We start from the raw sequence: 19,382 nt of genomic DNA, 5'->3' as shown, positions 1-19,382 counted from the left end.
TTACACTCTCCAGTAATTTGTGGATCTAAGCCACTATACTAGAACCCTATATTAAAATTATAATTGCAAAGTCATATCAGCAAATATCACACCCATGTTCCCATCGTTTGCCTTACATCCTACAGTCACGTCTCAGCAGACTGATTTTATTTCTCCTATCATTACAGACCTGTTTCTGTCACTTCCATCTGAAGGAATTTCACCCTCCCCATAAGAACCTCCCTCTCTCGCACCATGCACCCATCAAAACTCTGGCTTCCTTGCCTGCTCTCTCCAATTCTTCATTTCCGACCCACTTTCTGCCTCCCGATTTCTTGCTGTTCCCGCAAAATAGCACTCACTGAGCTCTCCTTGCCAGCCACTGAAATTAATGGGCAAAAAGTGTCTCCCTGAGAACCCTTCTTAGACCGGACATCACTTTTGAAGGACTTGTCTCTGACCGAGCCTGGCAATGAACTCCTTCCTCCAAATGCTCCCACTTCCTGGCTTCTCTCTCTCTTTTTTTTTTTTTAGTCTTCTCTGTGGACCTTTCATATCCTCAACCTCTCCCCTCCTGCTGAGCTATCTGGTACATCACTGGGGCAGCATTTTATCAACTTACTGACGCTATCTATGTCTGGACCTAGTCTGAGACCCAGGACATAAGAAGCTGGCTTACCCCTACCCTAGATCTGCAGGTTCTTCCATCTTCTATGGAAACACCTGGATTACATCAGAAGCAAGAGGCTGGTAATTTGATAATTGAAAACTACCCGTTTCTCCCTTGACATCACTAGTTCATCTGTCTCCTCTGCCTGTACTCCTACCTAATCGCCTTGGTTATTGACATTTCTTGCTGGGTTTTCCCACCTAGACCGGCTCAGCTCCACATTCAGTGTTACCTTTCTAGACACAGAGGGTTCCTCTGGTTACTCCATTTAGGCTTTTGCAGAGTTTGATTTTTAGGAGTCTCTAACTCAGAACTTTCACCACAGGGCTGCTAAGAGTAGTACAGATACTTTTCAAACTACGATGAGATTATGTCTCCAGAAAGCTGACTTAAGTTGGAAATGTCACATGTGGGAAGTGCAAGGAAGACATCTAACTTTTATCGAGCATCATGGCTTGATGGTACGGTGCCCTGTAGAGCAAGAGGGGTCTGACTTGTTGATGGTATGTCTGGCTGAAGCTGTGGCTCATGGATTCTGCCCAGAACAGAAGGGAAGGGAGAGAGAGAGAGAGAGAGAGAGAGAGAGAGAGAGAGAGAGAGAGAGAGAGAGAGAGAGAGAGAGAGAGAGAGAGATTGAAAGAGAAGATTGCTTTCCGGTTGCCTTCCTGGAAAACATCTGCTGCATTCAACCAGAGTATATGAGGGGACAATTAAGAATCATGTGTGTTATAAGCATGTGAGGAACTAGGAGAAAAAGGAAAATCTGTACCATGGCCCTCTATTCTCTTCTTGTGCAAGACGCTTGCCGAACTCAAGCCAGCTGTTTCTCTGTCTACGCTGGAACACGCACAGCCAGCATTGCCGACATGAGGCAGTGCCCTGTTATTCATCCAGAGGCTTCCGCACTCCCACAGGCTCCTGCATATGTTCCTGAATGGCCTCTACCCATTTTCTGACTGGTGAGTGATGAGACGTGTCCTGGAGACATGCGTTATTCCAGGATGACGTAGAAGGCAGAGACACTGGGTTAAAAGCAAAGTGGCTCATTTTGAGCAAGGGACATCAAAAGAGAGCCTGGGAGGCAGCTGTCTGTCTGGGATGAGGCCATGGGCATCTGTGGGACACTTGCAAGCTTAGGGAGCTCTCCTGCACTAGGATGACTGTCGAAGCCGTGGGAGACGGGCTGTGGCCATCTTCCCACCGGGGGAAGCTTAATGATCCGACATTTATATGGGAGAACAGCTACCGCACAGTTAACTGCTGAGAAAGTTTCTTGGTTTCTCTTGTAGGAGAGAAAATGTGAGAGCAGTCTGAGTAAGAATCTCCTCAGGGTATGGGGAAAGACATGGAGGGGATAAAGTACCCTCGGAGAATGAAGATGAGACCAGTATGAGTGTATAGGCTGGCTCCAGTCATGGACTATTGGACGTTGAGACAGGACAAGCATGCCCTACAGTATTCCACAGGTAAGATCAATGGCTCATTTGCCCAGCTTCAAAGGACTGCAAACAGCAATTTCTTATGTCGGAAAAGAAATCCAATAATTTGTATCACTTGCTGCTATGCATCTGATTAAAAAGCCTTCCTGAAGACTGTAATAAATGGCCGCAGGAGGCCCGCACTCATGCCGCAGTATTATAACACACTGCCCGTGAATCGGATCAGATCGATTTCCTTGGAACGCTCAGCCATCTCCAGAGTTCCTCAGCCCTTTCCTAGGCTCGGTTTTATTGAGTTTGGATTTACAGGGAATCAGCTGTGTGGCAGTCTGCGGGTGCGTATAGTGATGGAGAACAACTGCATCCCCTCCGAAGCTCAAACGGAGGGGTGGGGGATGGGAATGAGTACGGGGATATTACCATCAGCGTGAAAGGAAGCCCAGAGAGGGCGCCAAACACTAGAGGTGGACGTGGAGCCAGTGGGACCCTCACGGGTTGCTGGTGGGGAGGAGGGGAAGCAATGGGGGAAAGTCACTTTGTAAAACGGCTTGTCAGTTTTTATAAAGTCCCTGCTTATAGGGAGAGATGTTAGGTACCTGTACTGCTGACCACACCTGTTTGGGCATGGTTACAGGTATGCAGAAGGTACAGGAGATAGGAGCTGAAGGGAAAGAGACACGCTCTCTCTTGGGGTTCCGGTTGGTTCTCGGAGAGCAGCAGAGCGCTGACCTTAGGTTTTCAGCTTCTCATGTAAGTGACTACTCCCTAATAAAATATCATATGACATCCCAACCCTGTGTAGCTTAATATTACTCAATACTTCGTCATAGATATTTCCCAAGAAGAAAATAAAGCACACGACCATAAACAAACTACTTGTATCAGTATACGCACAGCTTTGTGAGTAGACTCCAGAAACTGAAGAAGAGGTTAAATATATACCCAATGGCAAAACGGATGCACAAACTTTTAGTTTGTGGATATTACACACCAGTGTTCGACAGTCAAAAAGAAATAAAATCCCAATACATCTAATACCACAAGTGAATACTGAAGGGCAGCCATGCCGAAGAAATGCAACCCCGCACCATGCGTGGTGATCTGCTGGACACCAAGTAAGTCCAAATTCAGGCAAAGGAAGTCCCTTGGCAACACCATTCAGAACAGCGTGGTCTTTGGGAGAAGTTGGAATTAACTGGAATGGAGTGAGGATGATGGCTGCGGTGTTAGAAATGGATGTTGTTTGCACGGCGTACATGACTTTCAGATGTTATCAAACCTAGTGCTTTACTGTGTACCAAGTTTATCTTAATAAAATAAAATAAAATAGGCCGGGTGTTAGTGGCTCACGCCTTTAATCCCGGGAGGCAGAGGCAGGCGGATCTCTGTGAGTTCGAGGCCAGCCTGGTCTACAAGAGTGAGCTCCAGGACAGCCTCCAAAACAATACAGAGAAACTCTGTCTTGTAAAATCAAAAAATAAAATAAAATAGAACAAAAGGGAGAGTTACAGAAAAGGACAGTGCAACAACATGGCCTCACAGAAGTATGTCTTCGACTGGACTGCATGGAGAAGAAACTTCAAAGAATACCCCTTCTTGGGGAGAGTAATCCAGAAGGATGAGGAAGGGAGAGGGAAGTGAGAGGCATGGAAAGCATATTGTGTGTGTGGGGTAAGACCACAAAGGCAGGGTGTACATGTCATAACAGAAGGTGGTCTGTCATAGATGCCCAAAGCACTGATTACATATTTCACAGGATTGACCAAGAAAGACAAGGGAAGTTAAATGATGATTTAACGGGATTGAAAAGGACCTCTACACTGACCTTTTTCTATGAAAGAACTTTGTTACACCCACTGTAGATAGAAGCCTTTTCCTTGCCAGCCGCTTTGGTTTTTCCCCACCAGTCTCCTGGGCTCTGCTGCGTTGTAGTCCCCAAATAACACACAAGACGCTGTATTAATTATGAAGCTGTTGGCCTGGTTTGTTTCTTACTGGCTAGCTCTGACTTAAGTATTTAACCCATCTAAGTATTTCTCTTACCGGACGGACATCTTACGTCTCTGGCGGGCTACATGATGATGTGTTTCTCCTACCCAGAGTCCTCCTGGACTCCTAGTCCCACCTATTTTGCTTCCCTATTGGCCAACAGTGCTTTATTGACATATACACAGTACTTCCTCATCACACCCACTGTATGGAGTGAAACATCGATTTAAGGTGAAAAGATAGATTACGTGCTCAGACTGTTTTTAGGGAATATGCTGTGCTTCCCCTTGGAGGGATGGCATTTTATAATGATCACTAAAGCAGGAGGGCCATAATCATACTTATATGTAGCACAGGAAAAGCAAGGTCTAGAGAATTAAAGAGGAAAAGGCAATGGGAAAGAAAAGAGGAGACAGATAGGTTCGCCTTGATCGGAACATTGCACAACTGTTTTACATAAACCAAAACATCACAGAGTGGGCAATTAATGTGTAACATCTGGGTGTATCAAGATTTTAAAGATCTTTTTAGGATATAAAATAAAAAACATTTGTTTGTAACACGGACTGAGTCACAGAGGAAGCGGTAGGAAGAGAGGAGGCCTTTCATGGAGCTAGCTTCTGTAGACCTTGTGTTTCTACTGGAAGAAGGAGGGGAATCCTGCCTTCCCTTTGACAGGGAAGAAGATGGAGCATTGAGCAATGCTGGAGAAGGTAACCGTGACAACTGTAAGGGACATTCTGCTGTCTGGAAGCAATGACAGAGAGAAAGGCTGGGGTCTGAGGAGCACAAAGAGGATCATAGTGAGTTTGGAGGGCTTTTTGCCTGAGATACACGTGAAATGAGATTTTTACGGCACAGACCAAAGGGGAGACATCACCAAGACTTGGAATGGAAAGGCACGAAGGGTGAAAGCTTCTGAGAGCACAGTGAAATGCATCGTGGTCAGGACACGGATAAAACGCAGTGGGGGGACAAGTGAGTTAAGGTCAGGGCCCTCGAAGACAGGAGGAGAAGCGGGCTGGCGGCCTGATAGAGAAAATGTGGTACATTTACACAATGGAGTACTATTCAGCAGAAAAAAACAATGGAATCCTGAGATTTGCAGGCAAATGGATGACACTAGAAGAAACCATCCTGAGCGAGGTAACCCAGTCACAAAAAGAGAAACATGGCATGTGCTCTCTCATATATGGATTTTAGACATAGATCTGGGGAGTGCCAGCCTACAATCCCATGGCCAGAGAATCTGGGAAACAGAACCTTCATTCAGCGGAAGAAGAGGCAGACTCCCACAGCTAAACACTGAGCTGAACTCAAGAAAGCCAGTAACAGAGAGGGAGGACTGATACCAAAGGGATTAAGACTGGGCTGGTTTAACCCCCAGAAACAGCTGACCTGACAAGGGTTAGCTCTTGAATCACAGACTGATGCCTGGGAATCCAGCATGGGATTGATCAAGACCCCCTGAATGTGGGTGTCAGTGAGGAAGCCTAGGCAATCTGTGGGGCCTTGGGTAGTAGATCAGTATTTATCCTTGGCATACAAATGGACTTTGGACTCCCATCCAACAATGAGAGGTGCACTCTCACCCTGGACTCTTGTGGGAGGGTCTAGGCCCTGCCCTGGATGAAATGACAGACTGTGGACACCCCCATGGAAGGCCTCCCCTCCATGGGGAAATGAAGGGAATATATTGGAAGGGTTGGTGGGAGGGCATGGGAGGAGGGGAGGGAAAGGGGAGGGACCTGGTATTGAGGGCCTTGTTGGAGGAAGTAGTCCACTTGGGGGGGGCAATGGCCCCCTCCTTTATTCACCTGTCCACCCAGATTCCATAGAGCGAATAACTTTGCCCTGCTACACATTCACTGCTATGGTGGTCTAGCTTATTGTGTGCCACAAAAAAATGGAGCCAGGTGGTCACTGGATGAAACCTTTGAAACTACGAGGCCAAGACAAGCCTTTTAAATTGTTTCTCGGGTGTTTGTTACAGCGATCAAAAGAGAAAAAAGTTAACACAAACTTCTCTTTTAGACATATTTGTAAATCATGCGTATACGTGTGTATTGCCTGCGTGAGTGCAGTATTATTGGTGGAGGCCAGAAGAAGCCAATAGATCTCTTGGAGCCAGAATACAGGTGGCTGTGGCCCACCCCCACGTGGTTGTTGGGAACCAAGGTCAGGTCCTCTGCAAGAGCAGCTGATGCTCTTAGCTGCTAAAATCTATTCTCAGGCCCCACAACACCCTTTTTATCCCGTTGAATTGAGTGCTGCTTGGGGCAGGAAGCAAACCTGCGGCCCAGGTGACCCGAGTAACACCAAAATAGTTTGTATTCATGCTTTACAAATGGGCACGCTCCAGTGTCTCCTCACCATCTGTCCCCAACTCCATCCTTCTATTCAGGATAGGACTTGGCAGCCTGTGAGGATACACAGGTAATGACTGAAATCACACTTCGGAAAGCGTGCCAATAAGAGCACAATAATCACAGATGTCAGCATCTGGAAAGAAAGCCCATGTTTTATTTTAAAAACAGCCTTGTGAGAAGAAAGTGGCTACTTGATTCTCATTCATCTCTCCAGTTATTTCACAGATTAAAAAAAAAAAAAGAATTCCTTCAAGCCTTCCAAAATTGCAGTTCTTAATCTGGGGACTCCCGAGCTCTTACGTTTATAATGCCAGTGGGAGGCGTTGGATGGCCTCAGAAAGTAGGGGATTCCTTTCTCCCACTCCATGGCTGTGTATCCTTGACCAGTGTTGACCCTCTGTGCTTCAGCTTCCTCACGGAGAAACCCTTCCAGTGGAAGTAAAACCCTCCAACCAGGAGTAAAAGTTTAATATGCTTACTAACAGTGAACCGTGAGTGATACATGGGAGAAATTCACTTGACAACAAGAGTCAACTTGGACTTGAAACAGCAACATTGATGTTGCTTCTGCTGTCTCAGTTCGTGGTCACATGGGCCCATCTGGAGTCGCTGACAATTTTTCCAACTTGTCAAGAAACCCTATCGGCTCAGCATTCGAAGTAAACCACAAACACGGCCACTTTCATCCGTTACCACTTCCTAGCCCAAGTTCCATCGGTCTGCTATCTAGACCACTGCAATTGCATCCTGCCAGCCTCTGTTTCACTCCATTCTCCCATGGCACTGACCAGGAAGCAGAGTTTAGACCAGCAGTAAAGCAGGGCCGTATAACCCAAGACCTGTCCCTAGTGACCTACACCTACCAGCTAGGTTCTGTATCCCCAAAGTTCTACAACATCTCAAAACGGAACCACGAGCAGGGGACCCAGTGTTCAAATACACACGCTCATGGAGGATATTTCACATTCAAATTATAGTAGCAAGGTATTTTTTTAGCCCTTGGCACATGGTAGGTGCCAATGTCATGTGTATATTGAACCAGAAGACCAACTTTTCTAACTCTTTGCAGTCCAACCATAGGAGAGAAATGGTCAGAACCTAGGAATTAATCAATCACTTGGGAATTCTGCTTATTTCCCAGTATGTCAAGGACAGGGTAGGGGCTTTCTGATGGCTCCCCAGTGAGCATAGGGCCTGGGTCTCAGATCTCCCCAATTTTACAATCACATGGGCTCACACGTATAAATCGAAGAAATAAACTTGCCACTGAGTACAGAACTCAAGCCCTCCAGTCTCCGTCAATGTCACCCACGCATTTCTTTTGTTGCCGCCACAAGCTGTCAGGGCAGACACTTCTCATGGGGATGGCCTTGCAGAGGAAAGTCTTCTGTCCTTCTGACAGTGAGGAAGACCAGGGGTACATTTCAGCATTCGGCAATGAGGAAGTAAGGGACACAATACACTGTTGTCTGTGACTGCATCTTGGAATCCAAGCAGAGGCACCAAAATAGCGGTGGGAACTCATCATATAAGGGATAAAAGCACTATATAAGGGAATTATGAATGGTATTTTCAATACGTAGTTTGGAGATGAAATATAAATTCAGCTTTATGACATCAAATTATGGCTTTCACGTGGGTTCCTTCTAAATCTTCTTTAAAAGCCATTTTTTTCACCCATAGGAAGGTACAAAGGAAGCCTCAAGCCCTTTATTAAGCTGCACTAGGACCGAAGGGTCAGGCAGCACCTGTTTATATTAGCTGCCTAGTTCCTTAGCTTGTTTATATATATATTTTTTAAAGAGGCAGGATCCTAGTAAGACAGATTCATACAGGATCCTAATCCTAGCCTCGAACACACAGGAACTGTACTGCTACAGCCTCTCAAGTTGCTAGCATGACAGGCATGTGCCACCACTTCTGGCCCTAGTTCCTTAGGTTTCTAGAAAAAAACTCCCAACTTTTATGCCCATAGCCTACTGAGAATATTACACTTTATATAACTATGCCACTGTTTATGCAAGTGCCGTTTATAGCAGCCCAAAGGCGGAAATGGCAGAAACGCCTATGAACTGAGGAACAGACAACAAGAATCCCCTGATACACAACAGGATGCTACTCAGCCTTCAGTTTTGAAACTCCATCACCTGCTACCATTATTGTTAAGGGAAAAGGACAAGTGTTTGGTGATTCCACCTCGATAAGCAGGGAGACCATACAGATTCACAAAGAAAAGAAAAAATAATGGTGGGCTAGATAAACAAGGAAATGGAAAGCCATGATTTTTCACTGTTTCCTGGGTATGGTATTCAGAATGTCACTATGGGAAAAATCAAAGACACTTTTACATGGTGGTGGTGGACAACAATACCAATGCACACAGTGCCGCAACGTTACACTTAAAATGTCTGAAGTCGTAGATTTCACATGATGCATATCTTGCTGCAACTAGGAAAACACCAAAATTTCAGCAGTAAAATGTAATACTATGTGTCCCTCGCTAAGGTAATAACCTGGCGTTGCCGAGACCCTAATCAAGAGTACAGAGCCAGGAAGCTCTCTAACTGCCTGCTGTGGGTTGCTGTGACCTGTATCTCAACATACAAGTGATGTTTCTCCAATCAACACACTCAAAGTCAGATTGCATTTTTGTTGATGAAATCAGTACTGCTATTTAGCCAGTGAGCCCTTTTAGGAAAGGGCTCTCATTAGTAAAATTGAAGGTATTCATTCATTATACGTGGCCTCATGGAACTATATTAGGGACACCCCTGTGACTGTGTCAGCAGCATGGACTCCAGTTAACTCCACAGGCTTCACTTTCAGGAATGGAGACCTTCACTAAAGCTCTCAAGAATCCCGTGCCCGGCCAGGTACACCGAGGAATCCTCAGGTCCTGAAATGAGCTTGCTGAGTGGCAGAACACTCTGCCTAGAACCTTCAAGGTGGTCTTCATGGATATCTTGTACAAGATGCCATTCAGAATCCTCAGAGTATAGACCTAGAACACATTCAAGTTTGCCAAATAGTCACAAACTCTGAAAGTTCACTTGCTGATGAAAGTTTGCTGAGCGATGCTTTATGTGTCATGACACTGGTCTGAGGTTTTGCTCATTGACACCTTGTCATAAAATTGCCAGCCAAGTTGCAATCCTAACCTCAAAACATCCTCAGCGGCAGTCACAATTGAGCTGAGAGTCACACATTTCTGAACCAGTCAGCTCATGGCCACCAGTGTGCAGGGCAGAGGGAAATTCTAGTGTCAAATTTGGGACACGAGCAATGAAACCATAACATTTTGGCTCATGATCACATTGTGAATCCTAAGAAGCCACGTTGAGAGAGTGTTGTTAGCCCTCCTCCTTGACTTTGGAAATAAATGAAACAAAAACAAGACAAAACAACAACAACAAAACCCTCAGAGTTCAGAGGTTCTCAGTGATCTTCCCAAACAGAAACAGAGGGGAAACTGGTATCACGGTTACTTAGAAGACATCCACATACTGAGCTATTGTGTTGTGTGAGGCATGCAATAGCTACTCTTTAACACATGACTGATATCACAAATACCCCTAAGAAAGTGAAGACTGTGGACCGACTTTCAGAGAGATCAACTCTATTTATATCCCATGGTCCTTAACATTCTTTGTAAGATGCTATCTGATTTAAGCCCTCTCCTATAGCCATCTTGGCCATGAAAGGTACTTGAGTAATGACTGGAAATGCTAAAGACAATGCCTTAGTTCTGACCTCTGCCAAAAGGAGAACTTACTCCCCTCTGGTGGGATGTCTCCCAGGCATGTTCTGCACTGTGTCCTGGATCCTATCAGCTACCTGGCAGACAATGAGAGACACCCATGGCTAACATACAATGTTAGTGCTCATCCACGTTAGTGCTTCAGAAAATTATAAGACCTTGAGTCCTTATTTTAGGGAAAGGTTTTGGGGGCACATCCAGGGAAATTGTGAGATCTCACGTGGCAAATGCACCTGCCATCAGTTTGCAGAGCTAGAAAGTACTCTGCCCTACTCACTTATTTCCTCTGTCTGAGCAATTACAGATGGGATAGAGGGGGAAGACTAGATGGGTGATATGGAGAACCCATAGATGGTTTTTTTTATTAGCTTCTCAAGGCCTCATGCCCTCAGAATCGATACTACCATTGTGCATTACGTCAACATGGAGATTATTTTGACAGTATTCAAAAGTCTTTTTGGTCATTCCAGTAGGTTCAGTAACAGTCCCCACAGCCTGTAACCCCTGAGTCCATGACTGCTACTTTATCCTTATTTGGCAAAGGGAACTTTGAAGCTATTACTAAGGATTTTGGACACAGAATTATTATAATGTCAATTTCGTCATGGTGGTTCTTTTGAAAGGGACCTGGAAGGATTCAAAGCCTTTCTCTGGCTATGTAATAGTAAAAATATAACAGACCAGAGGAAGGGACCACAGCCACAGGGATATATATGGTAAATGCTCACTTACAAATATATTTTAGATGCAGTTTAAATGGAGTGAGTATGTTCCCAACACCAGCCTCAGACTGTCTAGAAACAACCCAGTGCTAAGGTAAGGGAACCTAGCTTTGAGTTGTTCATATGGGCCCAACACACACTCCTCAACTCAAACAATACAGGACATTGATGTTATATTTGGTTGCCTCCCAGAGCTTGAAGGTGAGAACTATTGTTAAAGACACCACACACTTCAGACACAGGACTTGAAGGAACTGAGCTGGAACTGACCTGGAGAGCCTCCTCCCTAGGGACTTGGCTATCATAGTATCAGAAAGTGGTAATGCAGGATCCCAAAGGAGAAAAACAATCAATAGTCCTACCCAGCTGTAAAACTTACAAACCACAAGTGATCTGCCTGACAAGATATCACCAGCAGAGCAATATGGCACTTTTATCTTGGGTACAACCAACAGCTATCTGACTGGACTTAAGACTCATTCAATAGGAGGGAATTCATACCAGGAATGGAAAATATAGCTAACTGTCCATGGCCAGAGAGGTTGTATGCCTTAGATGAGAACATACTACTTCAGTTTTCCTAAAGCAATATAGTTTCTAATTATATTCAATATACTTATCCTAGTACCCACAGATAAGTGTAGTTAATAGTGTACCCTCATCAAACAAGTTTCCTTTTTTGAAGCAGATAGGATCTATTACAGAGATCTACAATTGGCCAAAATGCAGAAAATAAATATATGTGGGGTGCTCAAGTACAATTGGTATATTTACAATCTAACCCCCACATTTAAAGTTCAATGAACACTGCAGATGAGGGGGTGGGGTAGGAAGGTTGTAAGAGCCAGGGAACTGGGAAGTCTGCTGCTGAATGGTCTCATCTAGGCATGATCGGGACGTTGCTCCCATTCAATATCAACAATATGGCTGCCTAAACGAGACCTACATAATGGCTCCACCAGTTGACATGCCAAAGTGAATGGGGGAAGTTCACAAGGTCCATGTCCCTGTATAAGGAGCTATAGGCAATCAAAGGCTGTGGAAAAGGGAAGTTTTCTTGGGTTATACAATTCCAAGAGGTCAGCACTACACACATGCACATACAAGCAACACTAAATGGTGTGGTTGGTCAGTGTGTGTGTGTGTGTGTGTGTATGTATGTAGTATGTATGTATAAAGCAGCTATGAATTTGGGAAGGAGTGAAGGAACATGGGAGGAGTTAGGAGATAGAAAAGAGTAGAAATGATGTAAACATAGTACCCAAGTATGAAAGTCTAACAAGAATTAACAGTTTCAGTTATAAAGATAGCAGTCATAGGCCACATAATATTCGGGCAATGGCAAAGGGTGGCACTTAGTGGAGGTTTCATAAGGTGTGTGACATGGCTGAAAGACTCTTCCTGTGACCACTTTAATGTCACAGTGGAATGTGCTAGTCATGTGTCTGTGACAATGAAAATAAGAGGAACCAACTGCACTGCCAATTGCATGAAAATAAAGCGTATGACCACAGACAGTGTACAATGACTACTGCAATGGCAAAGAAAATAAAGGCAAGGACTTTTGTCCTCTAGAACTGTGAAAGAAAAAAATTGTGTTATTAAAAGCTGCCATCAGGTTTGTGGTGGTTTACTACAGTGGCGACAGGAATCTGACACGGTCAGACATTACCAGTTATAAGAACACATGATATCCGTCACTCTTGCAACATCTAGGCATGGTGCTGGTTGCTCTTTGTGGCCCAACGGGCTAACTTCTCTCAGTGACTTTTTGGAGAAGTTTTTAAAAATCTCATTGTGTAGGATAAAAAGATAAGAAACTCCCAATAATGAACTAATACCCAAATTTAGGCCTTTGGCATCCCTAAAGCATGTTTCTTATTAAAATACTGAAATATGAGTCCTTGAAGTTGCCCTGGAAGTGAGGTCAGTGAAGGACACTCACCACAGAGATGCTCACCCTAGTAATGTGGTGAGTAAACATAGAACTGTGCACAACATCCCGTTGAATAGAAGTCTCTTTGGTTCTCACCCCTTTAACCTCACAGAATCTCTTCCCCATTCTCCATGTTTCTGAAGAAGGGAAGATTAACCCAGACAGAACAGTTAGACAGAGAGAATTTATTAATTAGATATTTTCATATTAGTATCTTATCTTCTATAGAATTGAGCTCTCTGGCAAAGCTCCCCCACTGTAACTTTCTTTGAAACCAGAAATAGATTTGCAACTCCAGGAGGAGGCATACCCCTTTCACTTTTTCTTTCGTCTTAAGTATATTCTCATTTTTAAAACAAAGAAAAAAGCACAAGAGATCACATCACTTTTAAGGGGGACATGGTTTGACCGGTTGTGCCTCTCTAACTATGGTATACTACATGCTTTTCAGGAGAAGCCAAATCCAAATTACATGCTTGATTATTTGTCTCTCTAGCATGCGCCACATAAGAGTGGGGGGGGGAGTGATTTCACCAGTCAGATGAATAAATAATGAAATAAAAAAGGGCCAAATGATCAAGGAAAACGGTGTGTGAGAAGAGAGGTTAAAACAGATTTCCACCTGACACCTACATTTATTTACTATTGGTTTATTAATAATCCTCACTTGCATATTGATGTCATTAGAAACAAGGGTAATTTTTTTTTGTCTGAAACTTTGTAAATCTACCCTTTACTCCAAGATAGGGCGGAGGTTTCATTGCGCCTGTAACAATACTGATCTGTTGGTATTCGTAGCATAGGCAGAGCTCTCTAAATTCACAAAGGCTTAATGCTCCAATCAAGACTCAATTTGAAAGAATATGTGATCAATTGGTTATGTCTGCTTTGGATGCAGAATAAGGGAGCTGTAAGAGTCCTGCATATGGTTAATGTTTACTACACAGTTAACTATCTGTGTAACATATTGCTCCCCTTTGTTCTCAGACAATGCCATCACCTGCAGACCTATCTCTATGAATATGCAATCTCTACCTCTGCCTCTTGAGTCATCTCCTTCACATTTCAACCACCAAATTATATTCTATAATTTCAGAGATACCCAGAAACAATGACTTTAATTTGAGAGTATAGTTGAAATGAAGTTTAAGTCAATGCTCATTGGATTTTCCAAAGATGAGGAAAGTTATATATGCCAAGAATCATTAACAGCAATAATGTTCCTTGTTGCATTCCTTAACAAGTGTGGTAGAGTATTATTCTAATCAAATTCCTTTGTTGACCTCAATGAATAAATAAATCCTCCCATAAATATTTAAATTAATCACAGATACTTAACTGTCAATGGTTTCTAATATTTATTCATAATCTTAAGGTCATTTTCTCACTTCTCCTATTTAGAAATCACTCAGTTAAACAATCGCCCAGTAGCTTCCATTTTTCACCAATTTCTTTCTGTGCATATAGCTTAGAGTCATTCTGTAGACTATTTTCTCATTATATGAAAACTACTAGAATCAAAGGCCAGCAACAACATGGTGGTTACCAATAATAACAGTACTAATGCCATCTTTTAAGTAACTCTTTAATAACCTAAATGCCTTTCTTATTTTATTCCATTCATGTACTATATATATATGCATATATATATATGTGTGTGTGTGTGTGTGTGTATTTTCAAATTATATATCTAAAACCAGGCAAAGGGAGGTGGCTTATTCAGATGCTGCATAAATGGAAGAACCAGGACACACACCTAGATGGTGTTTCTAAGCTTATTATCCACGCTTGGCTCTCCTTCGACCATCTGATTACTTTGGTTTGAGCCAAGCCCCCTTTCCTACCACACTGCACACATGGTTTGTCTCATCTTGTGTGTTTGACTATTCCTTTGTTCTCTGTAGCCCTCTAACATTCTGATGGTCTTCATCCTTTTTCATCAAATCCCCATGATGAATGTTTCTTTTCTTACAGCTTCAAAGCTGGATGATTCACAGCATGCTGAATGATCTCTACTCATCTCACTATTAATACCTGAGGACCCCAGCTAGCATTTGCAGATTCTACTCAAGACACTAGAGGTTCCATCAGTGAAGAAGACTTCCTCTCCTAGAGCTTATGTTTCTGTTGGATTCTCACTTCTAGCATACATTTCTATGTTTTAATCTCCATGACAACAGCAACAATGCTTGAGTTTACTACGCCTATGAAGGAACAATACACTTTTACTGCTGTGCATCTTGTTATAGAATCACTAAAGTATCTGTTTTCCTGGCATGGGTACAGAATTACCAGATATCAGAGACTATAGAAGTAAACAGCAGAAATACAAGTTCACTCCGTAATTTCCCAATATTTGCTCTATATCCTTTAATTCTTTGAAATCTACATTACCATGTGGAAGTGTATTTTATGACTTCTCTGGTAGATGTTTATAAGGGAACTCTGAGGAGAAACTGCCTAGAAGTTGGTTTCCTATGTAGGGGAAGCAAGATCCAGAATACATATTTCTTAGAGACATGTGGTGGGCACATTTTAAGAGATTTTTAATTGGACAGCTGCAGGAAGTGCTGACCAAGGAAAGAGTGGGCAAAGTTGGGAAGACTGTGTTATTTCTGAAACCTCGGCTGTCTCTACCAACCTAATACGAATCTGTTTAACATCTGAAAACAAAAAGCCTTTGAACCTTCAGAACACTCAGAGTAAGTAGGCTACTGAATGGAGTAAAGGCTTTGACAAAGGCAATGTTATATACTCACCAATTTTTTTTCTTTTCTCTTGGCTAGACAGGAAGACAGAATATCCTGCTTGCCTTGCATAGATATGTTCTGGCCAATGGAATTTGGGCAGGGCATACTATTCCCAGACCTGGGTCTGGAAATGTGGCAAACATCCATATTTTATGGGTGATCAGATGCAGAGAGGTCAGTGGAGAACTTCAGAGCTCTAAGGCCTTGAAGATCCCACAAGGCCAGTTAGATGGGACAGTCTGAGTACTTGGATAACTGCTCATTACACCACATCTCCTCCAAGAGCACAACAACAGGCTGATTTCCATTAGAATGTGACATGACCACAAACTAAAAGTTTATTGTAAGCCAAAAGACATAGGGCCATTTATTCCAACTTCCAGTATTGTTTACATTGTGTAGTTTTGTCCCATTTATTTGAATCAAATATATAATTTTAAGTTATTTTATATGTAAAACATCAAGAATAGCACAGGTATTTAAAAAACTATTATCTGCATATTTCCAAGATAATAGATTCCGAAGTTGACATGTCCATGCACATGTTAGAGTTGGTCATTACTAACTTCAGGTTACTTATGGTCATTACTCACTTTCCTTTAGTAAGTGTACCTGTTCAATATATGTCTACTTTATTCAAAATTAATAAATGGATAGATTTAGCAAGTGATTGCTATCTTCTGATAAGCAGGGTAAAATTTACATAGCTGATTTCTGGGTAGAAGTGACCCAGCTCTGTAGTTTGAGAAAAGACTACTAATAATTTAGTAGTCTTGGAAGCAAGAATCATACTGTGTAAAGATAGAAAGCTCCACAATATCACAACTCTTTCCTATGTTGGTAAGTCGTTGTCCAAGACTCAACTCATTGCTCACAGGAGTGTGGGCTGAGTATTCCAGTTCAGATGGAAGGTACTGAATTTTGGGAGGGAAGCCTATGTCAGCTTGAAGTTTCTGATGTCTTATTTTTATAACCCACAGACCCTTACAAAGTAGGAACTATGAGCTGGAATCATGAGTGGGCAATAAGATTAGCCAAAGGCTCTTACTCTTGTTTTATCCTTTGGCATGATAGAGAATGCTGCTATCCCTACAACTACCCCTGGGTTCCTGATGTATCTTTCACCTACACATACTCAGCTGCTTACTGCTCAGGCACGGGTCAAACAATGCCTACTCCAAACTAATTTCATAGGTGTTCCTCAAACAGCTTGTTATACTCTCTCTCTTTTTACCTTTCACTGCATCTGTGTGTTTTAGCATCTAAAATATTTGCCTAGCTGTTTAAATATGTCTGTATTTTATTTCCTTTTATAGTTGTTGGGACAACTGTGTTTTATTCAAAGACAGAATTCCAAGAGAACAGAAGTAAGCTTATGAATATTGGGAATTATTATTCCAGGCTGTCTCTCACAAAATAATGGGGCTAAAGTTAGTGTCAGGACACAAAAATATTTTCTTTTTTGTTTTTGGTCTCTGGAGTACCATTCCATGTACATTCTGGCTCTAGCACTCATAAGCCATTGGTCAGGGACCTTACCTCTCACAGCATTAGTCTATTCTCACATTAAATGAGATTAGCAATAAGATTATAACAAAATATTTAGAAAGATCCTTGCACACATTCCAGTGAATTATGTTATTATCACAACCATTATCGTCACCACTATCCCCACCACCACTATCATTTCATTTGAAAATCGCAGAGCAGTTTTGTTGTTATTTTAAACAGAAATTAAGAACTCAAATGTCTTTACAAACTAGAAAAGCAATGTGAGAATAGTAAAATATGAAGGGGAGCAGCCAGTCACAACATCGTATGATTAATGCTGTTGTAGGACTGCTAAGAAGGAACAGAGCGGGGGATCGGAAATACTAAAAGGAAATACACTAACAGAAACAACAGCAAGAATTAGTGTTAGTAATCCTAAGAGACGTGAATGTATTAAGACGTGTTCAGCTGAGAATATAAATATAATTAGAAGTTAGCTGCAAGGGCCGGAGAGAAGAATGATAGAAGTAGAGGGGTCAGAAGAGATGAGTGTAATGCACATTATATTGGTAAACTGTCTGAGAAGCTGGCTCTGGAAGCTGGAGTCCCTCCTCCCATTCCAGACCTAAACCTGCTTGTCTCAAAGGTCCCTTGTCTAGGGATGATCTAGCACCCCTCCACCAACTCTGTGACAAAGAGAGAGCAGCTAAATAGCCAGAGTGAAACCATAGTGCCCTTGAGAATGGCTACAAGGTAAACTATTTTCTATTGATGCCGTTATTGTTTGCATCATGATGCAAGAGTAAAACAGAACCCAGAGGTTCAGCCATGGCAAGCTCATCCACAAACAGAAAGCTCAAACTGGGAGCTTCAGTTGATTGCCTCAACTATCCAGGCTGGTTCCTTCTGGATGTCATGAGCCCACAGGGCGATGGTGTTATCTTTGCTGTATTTGTTCTTTTACTCAGAAGGCTCACCTAAGGTACATGGTTCAGCTCAGGAATCTCCCAATCAGGAATTTCAGCTGAATGCCATAACAGGGAGTCCCTAGCCCACTTCTACTGGATGTTTTGAATACCTGATTTAATGTTTATTTGTTGTCTGTATGACTGCCTATCTTTCTATATCTATCTCCATCCATCCATCCATCCATCCATCCATCCATCCATCCATCCATCCATCGATGAAACTGCTGGCCAGCCTACTCAAGCTGTAGTCGCTCTGCCCAGTGCCCAGACCAGCCTGCGCAAGCATGCATGGCAGGTGTTTCCTTCCTGAGACAAACCGGCCTCTACACCCAGAGACTGCCGAGGAAGAGACACTTGACAGGAGATACCAATGAGAAAAGGACAACACAGTAGAGTCAGCAGCCTGAGCCAATGGGACTTTGGGAGGGGGTATAAAGGCAATCCTAACTTCCTTAATAAACGAGTCTGCAGCACGCTCTGCTGCTCACTGACTCCCAGTGCCTGAGTCATTGGTGCTCCATCTTCTCACCCCCTCCCCCAAGGGGTGTCCATGCAGGGTCACCCTCAACATACATACATTCATCTATCATCTATCTATTCACACATATACACATCCCTCCCTTCATATTAGTTATTTTGCTTTGGCTTGGGTGGTTATATACATGATAAACTCACTCATTCATAATCAAAATATGGATACCAGAGATCACTCTCCAGGCCATACAGAATGATGAAGAACTGTGAAATAAATTGGTGTCTTGAAGAAACCTCTATTATGGGGCTGGGGAGATGGCTCCATGGTTAAAGGCCACTGGCTTCCTCTTCAGAGAACCCAAGGTTGACTCCTGGCACCCTCGTGGTATCTCACAACCATCTGTAACTCCAGGACTAGGGGATTTAATACCCTATTCTGGCCACGGATATGCATGGCACACGTATAAAGCACTCACACGCTTAAAATAAAGATTCATAGCATGAGACACTATGGCAAAAGTGAAGTCCAGGTGGAAAACTAGTAGTGATCTAGCCATCAATCTGAGGATCTGGTAGTGTCAGGTTTTGAAGGGCAGCATACGCCACGCTTATGAACTTGCCTTGAAAGCAATGGGAAGCCACATTTTAGGATAACCAGAAGCAATGCAGTGAGGATAAGTTCAGAGTGATTTCTGAAGGCAACAGCATGATGAGTGGAGCCGAGCCGAGCCGAGTCCACGTATGCGGGGCAGAATCGGCATGTTGTAGGGATTTATTGAATGGAGAAGTTGAGTGAGGGGAAGCAGTCTAAATCAGTGCCATACTTTCAAGTCTGGGT

At 43.0% G+C, this 19,382-nt stretch overlaps 1 protein-coding gene and 1 long non-coding RNA gene across 4 annotated transcripts in view; one reads left to right on the top strand and one right to left on the bottom strand.

The window, feature by feature from the left end:
* Cpq (carboxypeptidase Q) overlaps nucleotides 1-19,382 on the bottom strand; it is a 400,249-nt gene that overhangs the window by 68,130 nt on the left and 312,737 nt on the right. The window lies entirely within an intron of this gene.
* Nucleotides 1,293-18,561, top strand: LOC121133633. Its single transcript, XR_005870558.1, has 3 exons — nucleotides 1,293-1,608; nucleotides 1,939-2,115; nucleotides 14,836-18,561. It is a non-coding gene; the product is annotated as an uncharacterized LOC121133633 (long non-coding RNA).

This window comes from Mesocricetus auratus, unplaced genomic scaffold, assembly GCF_017639785.1.
Source record: "Mesocricetus auratus isolate SY011 unplaced genomic scaffold, BCM_Maur_2.0 Super-Scaffold_100023, whole genome shotgun sequence".
Lineage (NCBI taxonomy): Eukaryota > Metazoa > Chordata > Mammalia > Rodentia > Cricetidae > Mesocricetus > Mesocricetus auratus.
The sequence above is the reverse complement of the archived record's forward strand: the minus strand, read 5'-3'. Positions and strand labels throughout refer to the sequence as shown.